This window comes from Electrona antarctica (assembly GCF_951216825.1).
Source record: "Electrona antarctica genome assembly, chromosome: 5".
Taxonomy (NCBI): domain Eukaryota; kingdom Metazoa; phylum Chordata; class Actinopteri; order Myctophiformes; family Myctophidae; genus Electrona; species Electrona antarctica.
In genome coordinates this window covers 31,554,298-31,574,290 of record NC_136810.1, presented here as the reverse complement: position 1 = coordinate 31,574,290, position 19,993 = coordinate 31,554,298, and the positions used below count along the sequence as shown (strand labels likewise).

Below are 19,993 nucleotides of genomic sequence, written 5' to 3'. Positions count from 1 at the left end.
CGGCCCCCCAGCCCGACAAGCCCCCCACGACCCCAACAGCCCTGACAGCCCAACACCCCCCCCCCTATCACATTCCTCCCAGAATTTCTCTCAGCAACAAAAAAAAAGACAAGAAAAAAAGGATCAATCTACAGACTCAGATAACTATACCCAAGAGAGTTAGATGCTCATCACTTCAAAAGGATGAGGGTTTGGGGTCAAACCTCAGGCCATTAGGAATTAGTAGTCCCACAAGACACAACATGCACTGTTATTGAATGAGAAGTGCCACCCTAACCCTACACCAGTCGTGTACACCTTAACCCCACACCAGTGATGTAGTGTAAGTACAGTACTGTATTTCAGTATTTTTAATACTTTTACTCGGCTACATCTCGGCAAATATTGTGCTTTTTACTTCATTACAATTATTCGACAATTTGAGCTAGTATTTGATAATTGTTATAAAACATGCATTAATGACCTCAGCCCAATTTAAACTTAAGCTATTTGAAAATAGCCGATGGACGAGTCGAGCTCACAACGTGTCTGCGGCGATGCGCTGTGTTGTGGATCTGCTATTTTCAAAAGATTTGTACACATTTGATATGAAGCAGGCAGGCATTGACCACAACAACTGGGAGGAAGCTGCAAAAGACCGCGGCGTTTGGAGGCAGACTGTCGCTGCAGGAACCCGCCGTGCCGAGGAGAGACACATCTCCTTGCTGCAGGCGAAGAGGCAGAAGAGGAAACTGCGTGAAGCAGCCCCCACTCCTGTGCCAGTCCCCTCTCGTTTTGTCTGCGCCAACTGCGCTAAAGACTGTCACTCCGGAGCAGGGCTGTCCAGCCACAGCCGCCGCTGCGAAAAAACATGACCACTCAGGCGCAACCCATCGTCATCACTGACGGACGGATGCCTATGAATTGGTTCCCAAAGTGGGGTCCGGGGACCCCCAGGGGTACTTGAGGGAGTTCCAGGGGGGACCCAGCTAAATGATAATTTGTAACCAAATGGACCCTTATGGGTCTGTAACTCAGAGAGTGTACAAATGGAACCAAATGGACCCTAACAGGTCAATTTGGTTCTATTTGTACACTCTCAGAGTTAACAGTGGTTTTACAATATAAGAGATATACTGTAAATGCCATTAAATCGGGGGTCCGTAGCATAATGCGTGTGAAACTGGGGGTCCTTGAAATTAATACGTTTCGGAATCACTGCTGGAGCCGTAAAAATCCTCCCTTATCGGGGTCACTGGCATATGTTTTCAAATGGGGGGCCCGTGGCCTAATAAATGTTGATTTGGGGGTCCTTGACACGAAAAGGTTTGGGAACCTCTGTATTACAGTATATTGTTGCTGTTTGGGAGAAACCTTTTATCTCCTTGTTTTTATTTTTTTGTAAATTAACGGCGTACTACATCATACTACAGCGTAACACAAAAGCAGCAAAAGTAACAAGCAACGAATTTGAATCGTGAAAAGTAACGTAAGTAAGTAAGTACGTTTTTGGACATATGAGGTTTCCAGACGATATGTCCGATGGTTGGTTGGCAGTCAAATGTCGGCCGGCAGCGCTTCGGGTGACAACATTGTGTAAAGGCCAGTGTGTGTATAGCCTTATTAGCCTATATCCTGTGTGCTGTTATTGTTGTGCACATGGAGAAGCTCCAAGTATTTGAACCACTTTGTTCTGCTCCAGCAGTGTGTTCTATCATAAGCAACACACACACACATGCACACCCACGCACGCACGCACGGACGCGCGCATGCACGCACACACGCACACACACGCACACACACACCAACCACAGCATTTTGGCTTCTCTTCGCTACCACTGGCACTGAATAATGGTATTACGGGAAAACACACAAAAACAGCCTTTTCAAATGCAAGACGATCCGTGAGAATAAACCATAGACAAGGATATGTTATCTGATCTCTATGAATACGATAACAATAGAGAAGAGACATCTTTGATAACTTTGCAGGATTCATAACATGTTGACCTAATAAAGGTTTTATAAGCTGATACTGTTGATTATCATCAAACTTTCATGGGACGTGTTATTTGTGTTTTAACCAACATTGACTTGACTATTATTTATTTCGGTCCAAAAGTCCTCCTCAGCCACCTATTTCCCATCTTGTTTTTTTTTTGTCTGGCATTCCAATTTGCACTCATGATGATTGTTTGACCTCTGATGTCCATCAGGGTTTTTTTTTTAGAGCAGCACAAACATATGCGTAGGGCAAGCAAATGGTCAGCAGCGTCCCTGAGTATGTGTGTTAGGGTGGCCTCAGAAAGGAGGACACTTTTGTGCGGGGCTCGCTGTGTGTTTAACCAACACAGCCCCACCCCCCGCCACACACAAACACACACACACACACACTCTCACACACACACACACACACACACACACACACACACACACACACACAGAGACGAAATGTTTTTATAATCGTCATGGGGGTGCCCCTCCTCCCCCCGCTAAGCCCCCCCCCCCCCTCCCGCCGCAACGGGGAAATTAAAAAAGTTGTTGTTTTTTCTTTCCACCCTAAACCCAAGCGTTTAGGTTCTAAACACTTATTTGTAACACTCTTTAAACGTGTCAGTGTTTAGATTATACGAGCAAGTTTGTTTAAATGCCATGATTGCAGCACTGAGTCATCTGGTAGGCTACTCCTTTTCATTGTGAACAAGTTGCCTAAGCAGAGTACAGTACTGTACCCTACCTGGCAGGTGAAAACAAGCACACACACACACACACACACACACACACATTTTAACAATTGATTTATGTCCACACAGAGGAAATTGCAAACAAGGACATAAATAGTTCAGGTGCAGCAAAGTTACATCCACAAAATCAAGGAATATGTCGCGGTACAACAAGAATGTCATGTCACCCAGCATTCCATGGGCACAAGTAGTGTAGGCATGCATCACACACCGGCCACCAACAACCAGTCCGCGGGTGTGTTTCAGGCTGGACCACCAGAGGAAACAATCTTAAATCTGCACCCACTACATTAACGATGGTAGTTACAACGGAGCAGTTTAACGTCATGCTCAGGACACACACACACACACACACACACACACACACAGACACACACACACACACACACACACACGTGACACGCACACACACGTAAAGTGTCTACTGAGAACATATAACATTATTTGCTAACTAAATTAACCTTTAGTACATTATAGGGAACCACAAAGGTCAATCAATTTATTTCCTTTTCATTTCATGTTTAGATATGTTTCATGTTTAAAGGTATATTCAGTGATTTCACTTAATTCAAATATCACTGTTTTGTTGTGATAATCCTCCCTACTATAGAGTGTGCTCACCATATAGAGACACACAGGGACTACAAATTTCACGCCCCCAAATGAGACAGCGGCCCCGCTTCTGGTCCGTTTCAACTGTGTACTGCAGCTGCCAATGCAATCCCTATGAGAAGCATCATGAAATACCCTAATTTCACTGGTTCATTACTGAGGCTATAGCGATTTTTTTTTGTGTTCTAATAAAGTGTCCCATATGTTTGATTTGTCCTTTTCAATGTCACATACCTGCCATCTCAATATACATCCTACAATGTACTATAATATACTCCATCAGTTTGTGAAAAGTGCTAGCATTGTAAATCTCAAGTCAAAGCGGTATATATGTCACGGTTGCATCCCTTGAGGTTTTCAATACCCAGATATATTTGTTGTATTTCGTTTTATATGCTATGTATTTGTTGAAAATTATCTAAACAGCTTCTTGCAAGACTATTATTAATACTCATCTGGAGAATTCACTAGGTAGTTGAAAATGTCAGGATGTCACTCCTCCATTTAGCTGGGTTATTTTCCCATGCAACTATTGTATAAGTTAATTATACACACCGTCGGAGCTCCGTGGTAGGTAGAACATATATAGTAAGCCCGTGACATGTTCAAAATATAGACATGAAATAACGGGATGTATATTGAGAATTCCACTCTTCAAAGTCGGCGCTCGTAGCCTCGTAAAGGCAGTGACGTCCCTTAAAAGCGACAGGTTCTCTGTCTGCCGTCTCCCCTCTGCTCCGTTAACATTATGGGTAACTCATTCAAGTGGTAAATTAAATGTGAAATACATCCTCTATTGAGAAAACAACAATATATGTTGACAAAGACACTTCATACATTTGGAAACGTATTTTTTATTCAAATCAATATAGTCTTCAGTTCATTTCATATTATTTTAAAAGTAGGCTAACTACAGTTGAATTTCAATGGACTTCTATGGGCTGGCCTGCAGTATCCGTGCCAACGGACCAGAAGTGGGGACGCTGTCTCATTTGGGGGCGTGAAATTTGTAGTCCCCGTGTGTCTCTATAAGGAGTTCCTTGTGTGTGTGTGTGTGTGTGTGTGTGTGTGTGTGTGTGTAATAAGAAACGACCCATGGCACGTGGCTGTTGCATTGAGCTCATATGTTGGTGTACAGTACGTAATAAATGCATCCTTCTATCGATACAGGTCTTACCAGTATCTTATCTACTTTGAGTCACTTGGCGTAATGTGATCACCATCACACACTAGGTAACACCTGTGTTGGAGGACACATGCATAGAACAATGCATTCCAGATAGGCACGCAGATGTGCTGCGTGTCCAAAGTGTGGGCCGTGGGCCAAATGCGGCCCTGGGACAAATGTTATACTGCCCGCAGCTTCATACCTGGATGGAGGGTATGCGCATGCATAAAGTGAGTGCCACTGCCAAATCGAGTGGCAAAGTGAGTTTAATGTTGTTTAATACAATCAGATTGTGTTCTGTTTGGATGTATGTGCTGTCAAGGCCCAGAAAGAAAAATGTTGCCACTCAGTAGGCTCAGTAGGCAACACGCATCTAAATCATCATCATCACCATTTTTCGACCGCGGTCGAGATCATGGATTCTACAATGCTACGCCATGAGACTTCCCGGTCCTTCATTGCCACCCCCAGTTCCTGCCTACTGAAGCACCGGTCCTTCATTGCCACCCCCAGTTCCTGCCTACTGAAGCATGTGTCCCTATAGCGATGACATCAGGGAACGATCAGGGAACTCAGTCCTGAGGCAGGACTCCAGAGAAGAAGGGAAGATATAACCTCATTGTCAGCTCTGTAGCAGTGGCCGGCAAACGCGCTCTTCTGGATCGGACCAGCGAAGAAACACGGGGAAGGTTGCCGTATATTAGATTAGTCGATGGGTGGCTCTTCCAAGACAGATTGTGCGCTCTCATTAGAAGGCGGGTGTAAGTGTCATCCAACCGATTCTCTTGTTTAAATCAAGGAAGCATGCAGGAGTCACGACTCCAATTCATGTTAATCTCTCTGAGCATGTTACCGGGTGCACGGTCGGGGAAGAAACAACTTAACTGCTCGTGATGGAACGTTCCGTCAATTAGAATCCAACCGGCAACTGCTTCTGGCATTCCATCGATTAAGCTTTATTATTGATTCCAACCTGGATCGCTGTATTCTTTTTTTTGTTTTTTTGCTTGACCTTTCCTTCTTCAGCGATCCTAGACCGGTTTCACGCACGCGCACTGCCGTTCACATCTTGTATACAGGCTGACTAAAACGCTGAATAACTAAATCTACGGAGCTCTCCATGGTTTTGACAAAACGCACGATGTTCAGAGGTCTTTTCTGATTATCCCGCGATCCCGGTTGGAACATTGGCATTTTCTAGAGCAAGGATGGTCTCATTTTAGCTCGCTAGCATTGACGCCAATATTTAGCATCTGAAATGGACGCCACAAACGGACGTGCGACACACTAAAACCAAGTAGATCCGGGTGGCAGTCAAGCGTTGGCTCTTGCGTCCACCGGGTGGCAGTGACACGGTTAAACAAGAGAATACCAGCACTCACGGAACTGTCCTTAGAGGCAGTGTATTGTTTCATCATCAGGCATGGTATGCTGCAAAGCTGACAGCTTTGAAACATACGCGTTTCGACTTACAGCCTTTGTCAGCGTTGTAGACAATAGCCTCTATTGTTTTATGAACCCGCCCAACAGGATGGGACATTTTTACCGTTTGCAGTTTTTTTAATCCTGAGTTTTTTCCCCAGAATATAATTTGTCAGTGTTCCTTGTTTGTTCTTTTGTTGTTTTTTTACCTTGCTCGTCTGGTTACAATTGGTCATTGTAAAAAGGCTGAGTCACACTTGTTCACAGCACACACCTGACAAAAGACCATTGATATTAAATCTTGATGATGGTAGTTAAATAGAATTGTTTAAATGGGATGAAGATGTATGTGAGTTTGTTATAGTCCAACGTTATGTCAGGAGATGTAGTTGGCCCTGTGGGGTGTTTTGATTTTATATTATGTAATATGTAAGTAAGTACATTTTATTTATAAAGCACCTTTCAAAACAAGGTTACAAAATGCTGTACAGTGACACAATAAAAACAATCAGGTTAAAACAAACATAGTAGTAGGCTATAATAACGCAAGAAAAAAAGAAATATATATAATCAATTAATCAATACTCATCAATAATCAGAAACAAGCGAGGAGATCAAGCGACAACATGGAAAAAATGTTTACGGAACCTTTTTAAACTGCTTTTAAAAATGTCAACTGACTTTGAATTCCTCAAAGTCACCCCTAGTAGGCTGTGGATGGAGGGTTACCATGGATTATGATTGTGGAGTGTTACTATAGTTGTTGTCATTATTGGACACTTTCACTCTCAACTAACGACAACAAGCTTTACTTCCCTGCTTTAGTAAATTGAATGAAGTTAACTGAATCATGTTGCCCCAACTTGATTAAAACATGTACTAGTAAATTGAATTAAGTTAACTGAATCATGTTTCCCCAACTTGATTAAAACGTGTACTAGTAAATTGAATGAAGTTAACTGAATCATGTATCATGTTGCCCCAACTTGATTAAAACGTGTACTAGTAAATTGAATGAAGTTAACTGAATCATGTTGCCCCAACTTGATTAAAACGTGTACTAGTAAATTGAATGAAGTTAACTGAATCATGTTGCCCCAACTTGATTGAAACATGTATAAGTAACACTGTTCAATTGCATTAGGGTAAGTTCATATAGATGTGTTTAACCTAGACAATTGGAGCTAGTGCTGCCAAAGCAAACCATTCATGTGGAACCAATGTCCATATTTAATTCATGTTAAACCAACGATTTTTTTGTTTCAGAGTAGCAACCTAATGTGGCCGGGTAAGACTGAGGTTAGGGTTTGGGACTAACTGCCAGCCACCCCTCCCCCCTCCACACCTCTCCCTCAAGTAGCAGGCAGGCAGGCAGGCGGGCGGGCGGGCGGGCGGGCGGGCGGGCGGCCAGGCAGGCAGGCAGGCAGACAGACAGACAGACAGACAGACAGACAGACAGACAGACAGACAGACAGACAGACAGACAGACAGACAGACAGACAGACAGACAGACAGACAGACAGACAGACAGAATGCCGGCATGTCACCCAGGCGGACGGACGGACGGACGGACGGACGGACGGACGGACGGACGGACGGACAGACGGACAGACAGCTTACTTGCTTATGGCAGTCCATCGATGTTGATGATGACGTTGCTCCAAATATCGTTTATGAGATGATTATTGTTGTGTCTGTCGTCTGTGCATAGCCAGGTGGCTGTTCAGACCAATGTGTGATCCGCAGATTTGTCACAGGAGGGGCAGGGGAAGGCAGCAGTGGTGGTCGGTAGACCTTTGGCACGTTGGTGCCTCTGTGCATGCCGCTGTACTCTCCTCTCTGTGAGCTTCTCCTGAAGATGAGTGATTCCCTGGTGACAGGTAGAGCTCCAGGTGTGGCGATCGACAGCCAGGGACTCTAGTGCTGGTGGTTTGATGTCACACTTCTTCAAGAGGGTTTTGATGTGGTCCTTGTACCTCTTTTTTGGACCCACTGCAGCAGCCCTTTGACTGGCTTGAAGCTGGCCATACAGGATCTGTCGGGGTAGGCGGTGGGCTGGCATACGGATCACATGCGCTGCCCGACCCATCTGAGGTGTTTTTGGCCAAGGAGTGCTGTAATGCTGGGTGTGTTGGTCCGGTCGTATATTTCGATGTACGGCACCCTGTCGGCCCAGGTCAGACCCAGGATCCTTTGGAGGCAGAAGATGTGGAAAGCCTCTAGACAGTTTATGTGCCTCTGGTAGGGTGTCCAGGTTTCCGAGCTGTAGAGCAGTGTGGAGAGGCAGACTGCCTTGTACACAGCTGCCTTAGTGGAGATGGTGAGGTTCCTGTTCTGAAAAACCCTGGACCTTAGCCTACCAAAGGCAGCAGAGGCCAGGCTGATGCGAGCCTGGACGTCATCGTCTATGGTGCAGGATGGTGACAGAGTGCTACCGAGGTAGGTGAAGTGAGGGACGATGGCTAATGAGTGCCCGTCGAGGGTGAAGATAGGCGTGTTTGGCTGGGGGGTGAAATGCTGCACGAGTATTTGTGTTTTTTTAATGTTTATCTGGAGACCAATGGCACTGTATATGGAGGCGACCACATTTAGTGCACGCTGAAGGGATTCCGGTGTGTGAGCGAGTAGAGCACAGTCGTCAGCGTACTGTAACTCCAGGATGTGCTGGGTGGTGACTTTGGTAGCGGCTTGGAGGCGACGGATGTTAAAAAGGTTACCATCCAGCCTGTACTGTATGTGTATCCCATCCGTGGGGTCCAGGTGTTTGTGGGACAGGAGGGTGACAGTGGAGATGAATATATTAAATATGGTTGGGGCTAGGACACACCCGTGCTTGACCCCCACATCCACACTGAAAAATGGGGATTGTTGGCCACCGTTGCTCACACATGCCTTCAACAGACAGACAGACAGACAGACAGACAGACAGAAAGAATGCCGGCATGTCACCCAGCTCCATACAGCAGTACTGACTCCACTGTGAGGGTCCATGCCTCAGCCCCATACAGCAGTACTGACTCCACTGTGAGGGTCCATGTCTCAGCCCCATACAGCAGTACTGACTCCACTGTGAGGGTCCATGCCTCAGCCCCATACAGCAGTACTGACTCCACTGTGAGGGTCCATGCCTCAGCCCCATACAGCAGTACTGACTCCACTGTGAGGGTCCATACAGCAGTACTGACTCCACTGTGAGGGTCCATGTCTCAGCCCCATACAGCAGTACTGACTCCACACACAGTAGCTCTTAAGGTCTTCTCGCATGTCTGATTTCCACACTCTCCTCATCCCACACAAGGCTTTCCAGGCAAGTGCATTACATTGTGCATTACCATTCACCCATTCACACACACATTCATACACCGATGGTGGAGGAAACCATGCAAGGCATCCAACCTGCATCAGGAGCAATTATTAGGGGTTCAGCGTCTTGCTCAAGGACACTTTGCCACTAACTCAGGGGGAGCCTGTGATCGAACAGGGAACGCTCCCATTCCCAAGTGGCTGCTGTCTCTCCTATAAGATATCTTATATCAGTGGTTCTCAAACTATTTCATGTTAACTTTGAAAATAATCTATTTCCCACGGACCCCCAGAAGTAAAGATTTGAGATAAAATACTGTTCGCTTTATAAAATAAATGTGTGTGTGTGTGTGTGTGTGTGTGTGTGTGTGTGTGTGTGTGTGTGTGTGTGTGTGTGTGTGTGTGTGTGTGTGTGTGTGTGTGTGTGTGTGTGTGTGTGTGTGTGTGTGCGTGCGTGCGCGCGAGTGTGTGTAGTCTACTGCAGAACACTGAAATAGCATCCACGTGCACACAGGCTGCCATCTCCATCTCCGAACTGAAAAGATTGCATGGAATTTAAAAGGATTGTAATCGTGTCAAAAACTATGGCGATCGTGCCAGGTGTGTAACACAACGCCAGGTCAGTGTGTGCGTGTGTGTGTGCGTGCGTGCGTGCGTGCGTGCGTGCGTGCGTGCGTGCGTGCGTGCGTGCGTGCGTGCGTGTGCGCGTGTGTGTGCACGTGCATGTGTGTGTAGGAGGAGGAGGGGGGACTTTGGGACATATATATAAGGCAGTTGAGTCCACTGTTCTGTCCACCTTCTCTCTCTCTCTCTCTCTCTCTCTCTCACTCTCTCTCTCTCTCAGACACACACATATACCCTCTTCTAGCTCCAGTCATGATGTCCACTCCTGTGATGTTTGTGCTCTCTGCTCTGCTGGTTGCCATGGTTACCTGCAGTGGCCACGAGGAAGCTGACTCCAACTACGTGGACAACGGGGTTAGTATATTATTATTATTATTATTATTATTATTATTATTATTATTATTATTATTATTATTAGCGGTAGACCTCTTATTGATTTCGTACGGGTGCCGCTATTTTTCGCAGTTTTGCAAGTTCTGAGTCGTTTTCCATGAACTTCGGCAATATGATCATGTAGAGTGTCGTGATTATGATTATTTAATGTGAGAGACAATTCATTTTCATTATAGATGTTGACAACTTTAGACCCATTTAGACCTGGCACACTTGAACGCAACATTTTTAATACATATTTTTACATACGTTTTTCAGTAAACATAAGGTCACGATTTATTATATCTTTTTCCCTCCAGTTCCTGCCTGTCGTATGTGTCTCCTAGTAACCGAGGGTCATTCAGACAAGCGCCCTCTAGTGTTTAACACTAAAAACACAACATCTCAATCTTCTTTGTCTTTGGCACCCAAAGACGCCTACCCTAACCCTAATATTTACATGAATATACCCCAATCATCTGTCTGTCTGTCTGTCTGTCTGTCTGTCTGTCTGTCTGTCTGTCTGTCTGTCTGTCTGTCTGTCTCTCTCTCTCTCTCTCTCTCTCTCTCAGATGGACGGTACGTGGTACATAATGGGCAAGGCCACAAACAATTGGACCGCGTTCGACCGTACAAAAGTGACGACAGTCGTGGTGACACCGACGGCCACAGGACTCAGCGCCAAATTCAGCGAGCGGACATCGTGAGTAGCAGAGTCTGTCTGTCTGTCTGTCTGTCTGTCTGTCTGTCTGTCGCCGTGCCGTCTGTGAACCAGGGAGTAGCAGGAGTAAGGAGCAGTTCACAGCCCATGAAGACATTCATTACTTTACATTACTGAGACAATAATTCATTACTTTATGTCACATTACTGAGACAATAATGAATTACTTTATGTCACATTCCTGGGCCAATAATTCATTACTCTGTCACATTCCTGAGACAATAATTCATTACTTTATGTCACATTCCTGAGACAATAATTCATCAATTTATGTCACATTACTGAGACAATAATTCATTACTTTGTCACATTACTGAGACAATAATTCCATGTGTGAAAAGTAACCTACTCACATTTGTACAAATACTGCAATGTAGAAATACTCTGTTACAAGTAAAGTCTGATAATCAAAATGTTCCTGAGTAAAGGTACTGATGAATTGGTACCTACAAATAATTCAATTTCTCTCTCTCTCTCTCTCTCTCTCTCTCTCTCTCTCTCTCTCTCTCTCTCTCTCTCAGATCTAGTGATGCCAGCTGCACCACCACTGATACTCTACACTTTGATAAGGAAGAAGGTGAAACAGGTGTCTTCGAGTATACAAGCAACAGTGAGTAGCGCACGCACGCACGCACGCACGCACGCACGCACGCACGCACGCACGCACGCACGCACGCACGCACGCACGCACGCACGCACGCACGCACGCACACACACACACACACACACACACACACACACACACACACACACACACACACACACACACACACAGAGAGAGAGAGAGAGAGAGAGAGAGAGAGCACACACACAGAGCTCTTAATGGATCCCTTTGAACTTCGAGATCATCGGTGACGTACACTGAATTTCACCATGGTTACTATAACGTTAACCTCCAGTTATGTTTGCGCCGAGTTGATTGATTGATTGGGCCATAAAAGTGTCAACCTCGTCGCGTCACTTTGATGTCTCTCTCAGAGCGGGGGAGGGGAGGGGATGGGATGGGGGATGGGGGCGGGGGGGGAGTGTTTGTACACAATATGCAAAGACCACATGTCTTACATAGTCTCCCTTCCATGTCTTTGTATGTGCGTGCGTGCGTGTGCTTGTGTGATGAACAGATAAGGAGTATATTGTGGTCGTGAAGCAGTTCAACGCCACCAAAGGGTACGCTGTGATCCACACCGCTGTTCACGACCATGCCGACGACGGGGTGGACAGCCAGGCGGCCCACGACTGCATCAACGAGCTCTACAGTGAGTGACCTTTGCCCTCTCTGACCTTCAGCCAGCGTCCCTCTCTTGAAATGCACAGTGGTATATAGCGGCCATTTATTGTGGTGCCACAGATTGATTTTTTTACATTGATTGAATGCCATTGACGAGATGTCTCGTCATTTAGGTGTTTTTTTATTGATTAAAGGACAATGTCACTCTTTTTCAGGGGGGGGGGGTTATTATATTATAATATTATATTAAGTTATAATAATAATAATACCAGTTCAATCAGTGGTATTCCCCCCATTTAGGCCTGACGTCGAAATAAATAAAAAGTCTTCTGAAAGAATATATTATATTCAAAGATTTGTGCCACATTTTCACGATTTTTCAAAAATAGCAGACCTACAAGCGCGTAGCGCGTAGCGCGCCACTCGCGCTATGAGCTTGTAGATCTGCTATTTTTCAATAGCTAAACAATGCTTAGTTAAAACACCAAAACGGGTTCCCGTCCAGAATGGGTTAACGCTTTGTGTGCCCTTTCAACATTTTCAAAATAGTGACCCAGGGTGCCCAATGTTATTTTTGACATTTTATTTATTTTTTATAAAAACAACGTATTTTTTTCAAAGACGTCCACAGATGTCCTGGGCACCACATATAGCAGTAATTCCCAGGACGTCTGTGGACGTCTTGGGCACAAAATGTGTTTTAAGATGCTCTAGATATATGTAAAGGAGGAGGAGCGTATTGTTCTTGCAGGCCGCACCACCACTATGACCCAGGCCGTGATGGACGAGTTTGAGAGAGTCTCCTTCGCGGACGACGCGATCCCCGCGGCCAAAGTCAAGTTCATGGCCGACAACGGAGAATGCGGGTCAGACACGCGCACACGCGCACACACGCACACACACCCACACACACACACACACACACACACACACACCACATCTCCATATTAAAACTGTTTGTGTTTTTTGGTAAATCCCCCCCCCCCCCCCCCCCCCCACTGGATCATACAAGGGCGCCACACAAAAGTATACTTGTGTGTTTTACTTAAGTAAAAGTATCAATAGTGCAATGTCACAAATACTCTGAAGTAGTCGTAGTAGTAAGTGGTAGTAAGTTATCCAACATGCACTTGATTAAAAGGACAAAAGTACAAATTTAAAAATGTACCTTAAATGTACCAAACGTAAAAGTACTCGTCGTGCAGAGTTGTCCCATTTCACAAAATCCGATCTACAGGCTCAAAATGCGTTGCATTGCAACACATTGTCAGCTCGCAGATCTACAAGTAACTAACGTTTTACTTTCATTGTGGTGCAGTAAAAGTACAACATTGTCCTCTGAGAGTAGTGGAGTAGAAGTAAAATCATTGAAAATTGTAAATACTGGGGTAGTATAGTGCTGTCGCCTCACAGCTAGAAAGTCATGAGAAGGTCGATTTCCGCTGGGGACGCTGTGGGCGTGTTCTCTCCTCCGCATCATCAGTGCCCATACCCGAGGTGGGGGTTGGCGAAAGGGCTTTTCTGTGAGGAGTTTGCATGTTCTCCCCGTGTCCCCTAGGGTAGGTACCATAGAGTATATAAAAGGATAGAGAATGAACTGGCGCGAAGCTCCGCCCCCCCAGCTATTCATGTCAGTGGAAGTTGCTCAGTGGCGTTTTGAAGCACCCGGAAGACTGCCGGAAGTACCGTCTCAGAACGTCTACTTCCGCATTTGACCACCAAATTTTGGTGGTCAAATGCGGAAGTGCAACCGAGCGCTCAATGTTAAAGCCCAGCTGCACGGGGTTTCCCGGTCATGAATCCACGGGTCCGCCTGTAGTCCCTCCTCCTACCACTAGGGAGGAGAGCTTCAACGTTGAATAGCATCACTGGCCCCTTGGTAGGTACCCTCACAAAAAACATGCAGTAGTCCTGGTCTCTAAACTACCTCCCCCTGGCCAGCCGGGGCGCCCGATGGAGGGGAAAGGAACTGGTCGGAATAACGTGTTCCTTCCACGCGCTACGTCCAACCGGGGGAACTCCCCCCTGTCAGGTGAAAAGAAGCAGCTTGGACTCCTCGTGCATAGAAGGAAGCATGAGGTCAGTCCGTTGCTCTCCCCAGGTTGACAGAGGGAGTGTTGCGCCCAGGATTACATTAGATAATTGACACTGGGTGAAAGAAAATCGTTAAATAAAAATAAATAAATAAAAACAAAAAACACTAAAGTACTTAGTAACCTTTTTGCAATTAAATCATTTCAAAATCAATGACATTGATTTATTAGAATGTGTGTCAATGCATCATTTGCTTTATTAAGTAAGTTAAGTAAGTTAAGTAGCCTGTAATAAGGTTATTAATTATGTAATAATGTTATTAATAATTTAATAATGTCATGTTTTATTGTTTGTTGTTACAGTCCATGAGTATCCTGCTGGATGAAGACCCTCATCTGACACACTCACACGCACACGCACACGCGCACGCGCACACGCACACACACACACACACACACAGTGATTTGTTGTGTCGTGTTGTAGTTTTTATGGAGTTGGAACAACAGATGTTCAGGAGGCGGAGAAACACACATTGACCCCGCCCTTCACGCCGCTCTCCGCCCTCCACGCCAATCTACCCGTCCCTATTTATACCTGCCCAGTACCACCCAGAATCCTCCATGTTTCGCCCCGCCTCGCTGCGTCGCACACTAGCCGCACTTCCTACAGGCTTCTCGCATCCCACCCCCACCCCCACCACCTCCATAGTAGCTGCTTTCCCCGCTCCCCCCAAAGGAGCTTATCGGCACTAGGAATACAACCTTCACCTTGCCAAATCGGAACAAACGATTAAAACAAAACTCTCTCTTCTCCTCAGGTCCCTGCTGCGTCCTCGCACACCGTAAGACGAACGCCTTACGACGAACGCCATACGACGATCGCCATACGACCTCCTCCCCAAAGACCCCAGGGTCGGCGACCTCCCAACAACCCCCCCCCCCCCCAACCCCCCCCCCCCTGGAACCTAAAGAACCGATTCCATTCATCCCTCCATTTCTTTACTGTCAATAAATGGCTTAAACCTTCCCACTGGTGTGTTTTCTCTATAGTGAAATACTGTAACTTTGTCTTTCATTATGTCAATGCTTTTCATGCAGTAGACACTTTGGACAGTTTACCATGTGACTTAAGGGTGGTTAGAACATGTTACTGCGTTCAGACTAATTGTGTGACTGTGATTGGGCCGTGGAGTTGCATCATTCTTGCATTTTTTACCCATTTAGATCTGATACCAGATTCTACAAATGTCTTCTAAATCATGATAGTTTTCAGAAAAACCTATGCTTCTATATCAGTTGTTCTCAAACTATTTCATGTCAAGGAGCCCCAGAGTTATATGTAATTGGCCGCCGACCCCCATCTGAAAATATGTTGTTCCAGGGACCCCCCCAGAAGCAAAGATTTGAGTAGCAGATCTACAAGCTTGTAGCGCGGCACTCGTATTTGTAGTTGTTACGTCCCCACCAAAGAGGTCCAGGTGTTATTTTGTGCAAAAGCGCATTGTTGGCTATTCCCCCTACCATAAGCCCTCAATTAATTGAATTGAATTGCATTGAATTGAATGGGGCATTGGGGTGTTGTGCTAATTTGCTTTTTCCATCGCTCAAAAATACAAAAAATTATATCCTCCATTCATAATGTGTGTTTACAGAACACCTGGGTCTAATGTAGAAATGTTCAAAGAAAAACTGGAAGAACTAATGAATGGATTAAATGAAAATAAGACATGTTTAATTTGTGGTGATACCAACATAGATCTAATCAGTGTAGTGAAACATAAAGCAACATCAGATTTTCTGGATACATTATATAGTAGAGGGTTTTACCCCTTAATTACCAAGCCCAGTCGAATTACGACAACTAGCGCAACATTGATTGACAACATTTCTATCAATGTATTAGAGAATGATATTAAGAGTGGGCTAATAATAAATGACATAAGCGATCATTTGCCTGTATTTGTAACATTCAACAGTCAAATAAAGAGTAAGAAAGAGGAAAATTGTCACAGATATGTTAGGGTAAGAACAGAGGAATCAATAAATAAGTTAAGAAATGACCTCTTAAATGAAGAATGGAAAGGAGTGTATACAGAAGAGGTAAATGATGCATATGAGTCATTTTTGAATTGTTTTCTATACCATTATGATAAACGGTGCCCAATAACACAATGCAGAAATAAGAATAGGTACAATAACAAGCCCTGGATAACAAAAGGTTTACAAAATGCATGCAAAAAGAAAAACAAACTTTATAGAGATTTTATGAAATACAGGACAAAGACGGCTGAAAATAAATACAAGGTGTATAAAAATAAATTGGTAATCATAATGAGACAAGCAAAGAAATAATACTATAACAAAAGGTTAGAAGAAAACAAAAATAATCTTAAAGGAACTTGGAAAATCTTAAATCAGGTAATAGGGAATAAAAATACATCTACAGAATTGCCCACTTATTTTACTAATGACAACAAGAGAGTGATAGAAAATATAAATGAAGTGGTAAATTAATTAAATTCTTTTTTTGTAAAGTCTGGCCAATTCCATTCCACAACATGCTGGGCAAAATGATGAAGGGGAAAGTAAAATAATGCAGTCCATGTTTCTAGGAGAAGTGAGTGAAAATATGAAATTAAATCAATTGTAGCAAAATCAAAGAACAAAACATCAACTGATTGTGATGGGATAGATATGATCATTGTGAAGAAGACTATTGACTGTATAATTAAACCTTTTAGTTGTATCTACATTATTATATATATTATATATATATATATATATATATATATATATATATATATATATATATATATACATATATATATATATATTATTATTATTTTTGTGTTACTAATTGTATTCACTACAATTCTATGAGGGAAAACATGGATCTTACTGGGAGTTTGAGATCTTGATATCAGTCATCATGAATAACATATTTATCACATGCAGAAGAAATGGTTTATTTTGGACACAGCTGTGAAAACAAACCAAAAATTAATTACAGCTGATATATTGATACATATAAATCTATCCAATAATGTCTATGGAGTTAACATTACTTGAATAGACCCCCAGGCGTGGTTAGAATATTCAAATATTATGTCTTCCCTGTGTATTTTTTGTTTCTTCCTAAAAGCCTTTGAGTCAAAAGGCCCAATCAAAAATACACATGTGACATCATAACCCTAACATCTCCCCTAAACGCCTCCCTCCCCCATTATCATACAGCACACATCTGTGGGCGAGCAGGTGGGTGGTGTAAAACATAATTTTAACACATTCTGTACACTTTTTGGAAAGATATCTTCCTCCTATTATAATAAATCATCGTACATGATGACCATATCTTTATTTCTTTATTTTATAACAATGCCTTTGTACTTTTACTTAAGTAAATGTTTAATACCGGACTTTAATTTACTTGCAATAGAGTATTTCTACATTGCAGTACGGTTACTTTTTACTTAAGTTGCATGAAATTAAGGATGAGTTTTAATGCCACAATGATTATCTACAGCTTAAACAAATGGCTTACATGAATGGTTGTTGGGTGGCATCCCTTACACCTTCCCATCTCTGTGCAGGCTGGGGTGGGGTCAGTCTCAGAGGTCCAACAGGTGGCTTGGCAAAGGGCACTCCCAGATAGGCATGGACTCCTGTATCTTTCCCCTTTACGCCCACATACTTGCCTCTCACACTCCCCAGTTTTGTGTGGACTACTGGAGCTATTTACACAGTGAAGCAGATTTTGATTGATTGATTGATTGATTGATTGATTGAAAAATGTATTAACAGTTTGCAGAATTACAGTACATTTCAAGCACAAACTCAATACAAAGGCTGTTAACTGTGAGTGGACGACCCAATTAAGCATTACACTTGTTTCCAATAGGGTCCACCATGTTCAAATCAGATTTAGATGCATGTGAGAATTAGACAAACAGAAAGTTACACTGAAGTTCACAAGCTGCTTTTTTGTAGCCCTACTTGTCAACAACGATCTCTCTGGCGCTTAGAAAACATATAGTAAAATAAACGTTTTTCTACAGTATATCTTAGAATAAGAGACTGGTGTCTCCATGTCACTCTATTAAGAAATGTAATAGAAAATGTATACCAATTTATATCCAATCAGGATAGAGACCTCAGTTAGGAAAAAGATTAAACAAGTTTAATTGGAAGTACTATAGATGAGCATACAAAATTGGATCTGGAACACTAAATCCTACTATAAATGCGCCACATCTCTGTCTGCGTGCGTGTAAAGTATAGGTGTGAGGCCCGAACTCTAGACCTCTAGTTGAGGTAACAGCTAGGTAATAAATGGGCTAGGTAATAAAGGAGTTGTCCAGTATTCAATAAATGTGGTTCAATGATAGTGCACAGCGAACTCAAACCAGAACTACTGAAAGTATCAGCGTCAGGACGCAAGCACGTTCTGAATATTGAGTATCAACAAAACAACAACACAATACAAAACCCTCGAGATTTTTGGCAGATATGTACAAATAGGCTATACGTTCATATATGCATTTTTGTCTATGAACCTCAATCAGTTAATCATTAGGCAAAAGTGGGCTATGTTGAATTGATTTTCATGGGTGCAAAATTACAGCAATAATGATTAAATATCATCTACTTACCATCCAGGTCTGCAGTGGCACATAGAAACCATGAGCATGCTGACAAGAGGAAGAGGGCTGCATTTGTAGGTGACTTCATTGTTTACTTTTGTGCTGCAGGTCTGCAACACCCCCGCGGACTCTACTGCTCACTGTGAGAGTGGTGGAAATGACGGAAGTGGTGAGAAGAATATTCTCGCAGGTGTTTCACCTTTGTACAGTTAAGAAACTAAAGTGTAGTTCTCCCGAAGGATATGGGTTCATTGGGTTGTGTGGCATACAGGACAGAAGACATAGGTGTGGAGTCATGTCAACGGCGGTCTAGGCCTATACTGTACATTCAACAAAATTCACTACAAAACTAAATTGATGTATTTGTAAGCTAAACTATGACATTAAAGACCATCTGAAATTAAAATGATAACAACCTACGCCTGACCATTAACTGTGCAGCAGCTACAGCATAATTTGTTCATTATGTTGTGTTTCTTTTCTCTATTCTTTACCCGTATAACACTTTCCTTGAAACTGCAAAACTTTGGGAACTTGTACAATTATTTTGTATTTTAATTAACCCACACTTTTACACCTGTAAACTTGTTATGTGACAATAAAGTTGAAGCTGAACCAGGCTCTGATAGAACGTCATTCTACCACGGGCTGATATGATAAGAAGGTTGGCATACACGTGTGCATAAGAATAGGTTGTGTATTGAGTTCAATTAATTGTGCTAATATACCATGTCAAAAGCAAATAAAGGTATTTTTTTGTAATGTATAATTTTGGCCATAATCTCAAAAATTGTTAACAGATTATAGATGGTGATAGATCTATGAATCTGGTAAATGTTATTGTGATTTGGATGTCCATTTATTATGTTGGTGCCTTAATTATGCCTGATTATTGTTTGGGAGTAATATGACATAGATTATTGTGGTTATTGCACTTGTGAATTAAGATTTTGTATATTTAATTATTGTGAACAAGACACATGAGAAGAAGCTATATTGTACTATCTGGCACTAAATGTGTTTTATTATTCCAGGAAACTGTGGCACCAGAAACCAGCAGTTGTTCTTCAGAGCATGCTAGTACAGGGACATGCTACAGGGACCACATATACAGGGACTATAAGGGATTTACCTTTCCTAGTGGAGT

The 19,993-nt window shown here is 43.2% G+C and overlaps 2 protein-coding genes across 2 annotated transcripts in view; both read right to left on the bottom strand.

The window, feature by feature from the left end:
- The window catches only part of LOC306923204 (carboxylesterase 1D-like), a 32,984-nt gene extending 15,866 nt beyond the window's left edge, over positions 1-17,118 (bottom strand). Inside the window, exon 1 of the mRNA XM_079501230.1 lies at positions 17,106-17,118. The gene's annotated coding sequence lies outside the window, so the exon portion shown is untranslated. The remainder of the gene's footprint in view (positions 1-17,105) is intronic.
- LOC306923493 (fatty acyl-CoA hydrolase precursor, medium chain-like) overlaps positions 1-17,818 on the bottom strand; it is a 55,823-nt gene extending 38,005 nt beyond the window's left edge. Inside the window, exon 1 of the mRNA XM_079501620.1 lies at positions 17,748-17,818. The gene's annotated coding sequence lies outside the window, so the exon portion shown is untranslated. The remainder of the gene's footprint in view (positions 1-17,747) is intronic.
- Between the last annotated feature and the right edge of the window lie 2,175 nt (positions 17,819-19,993).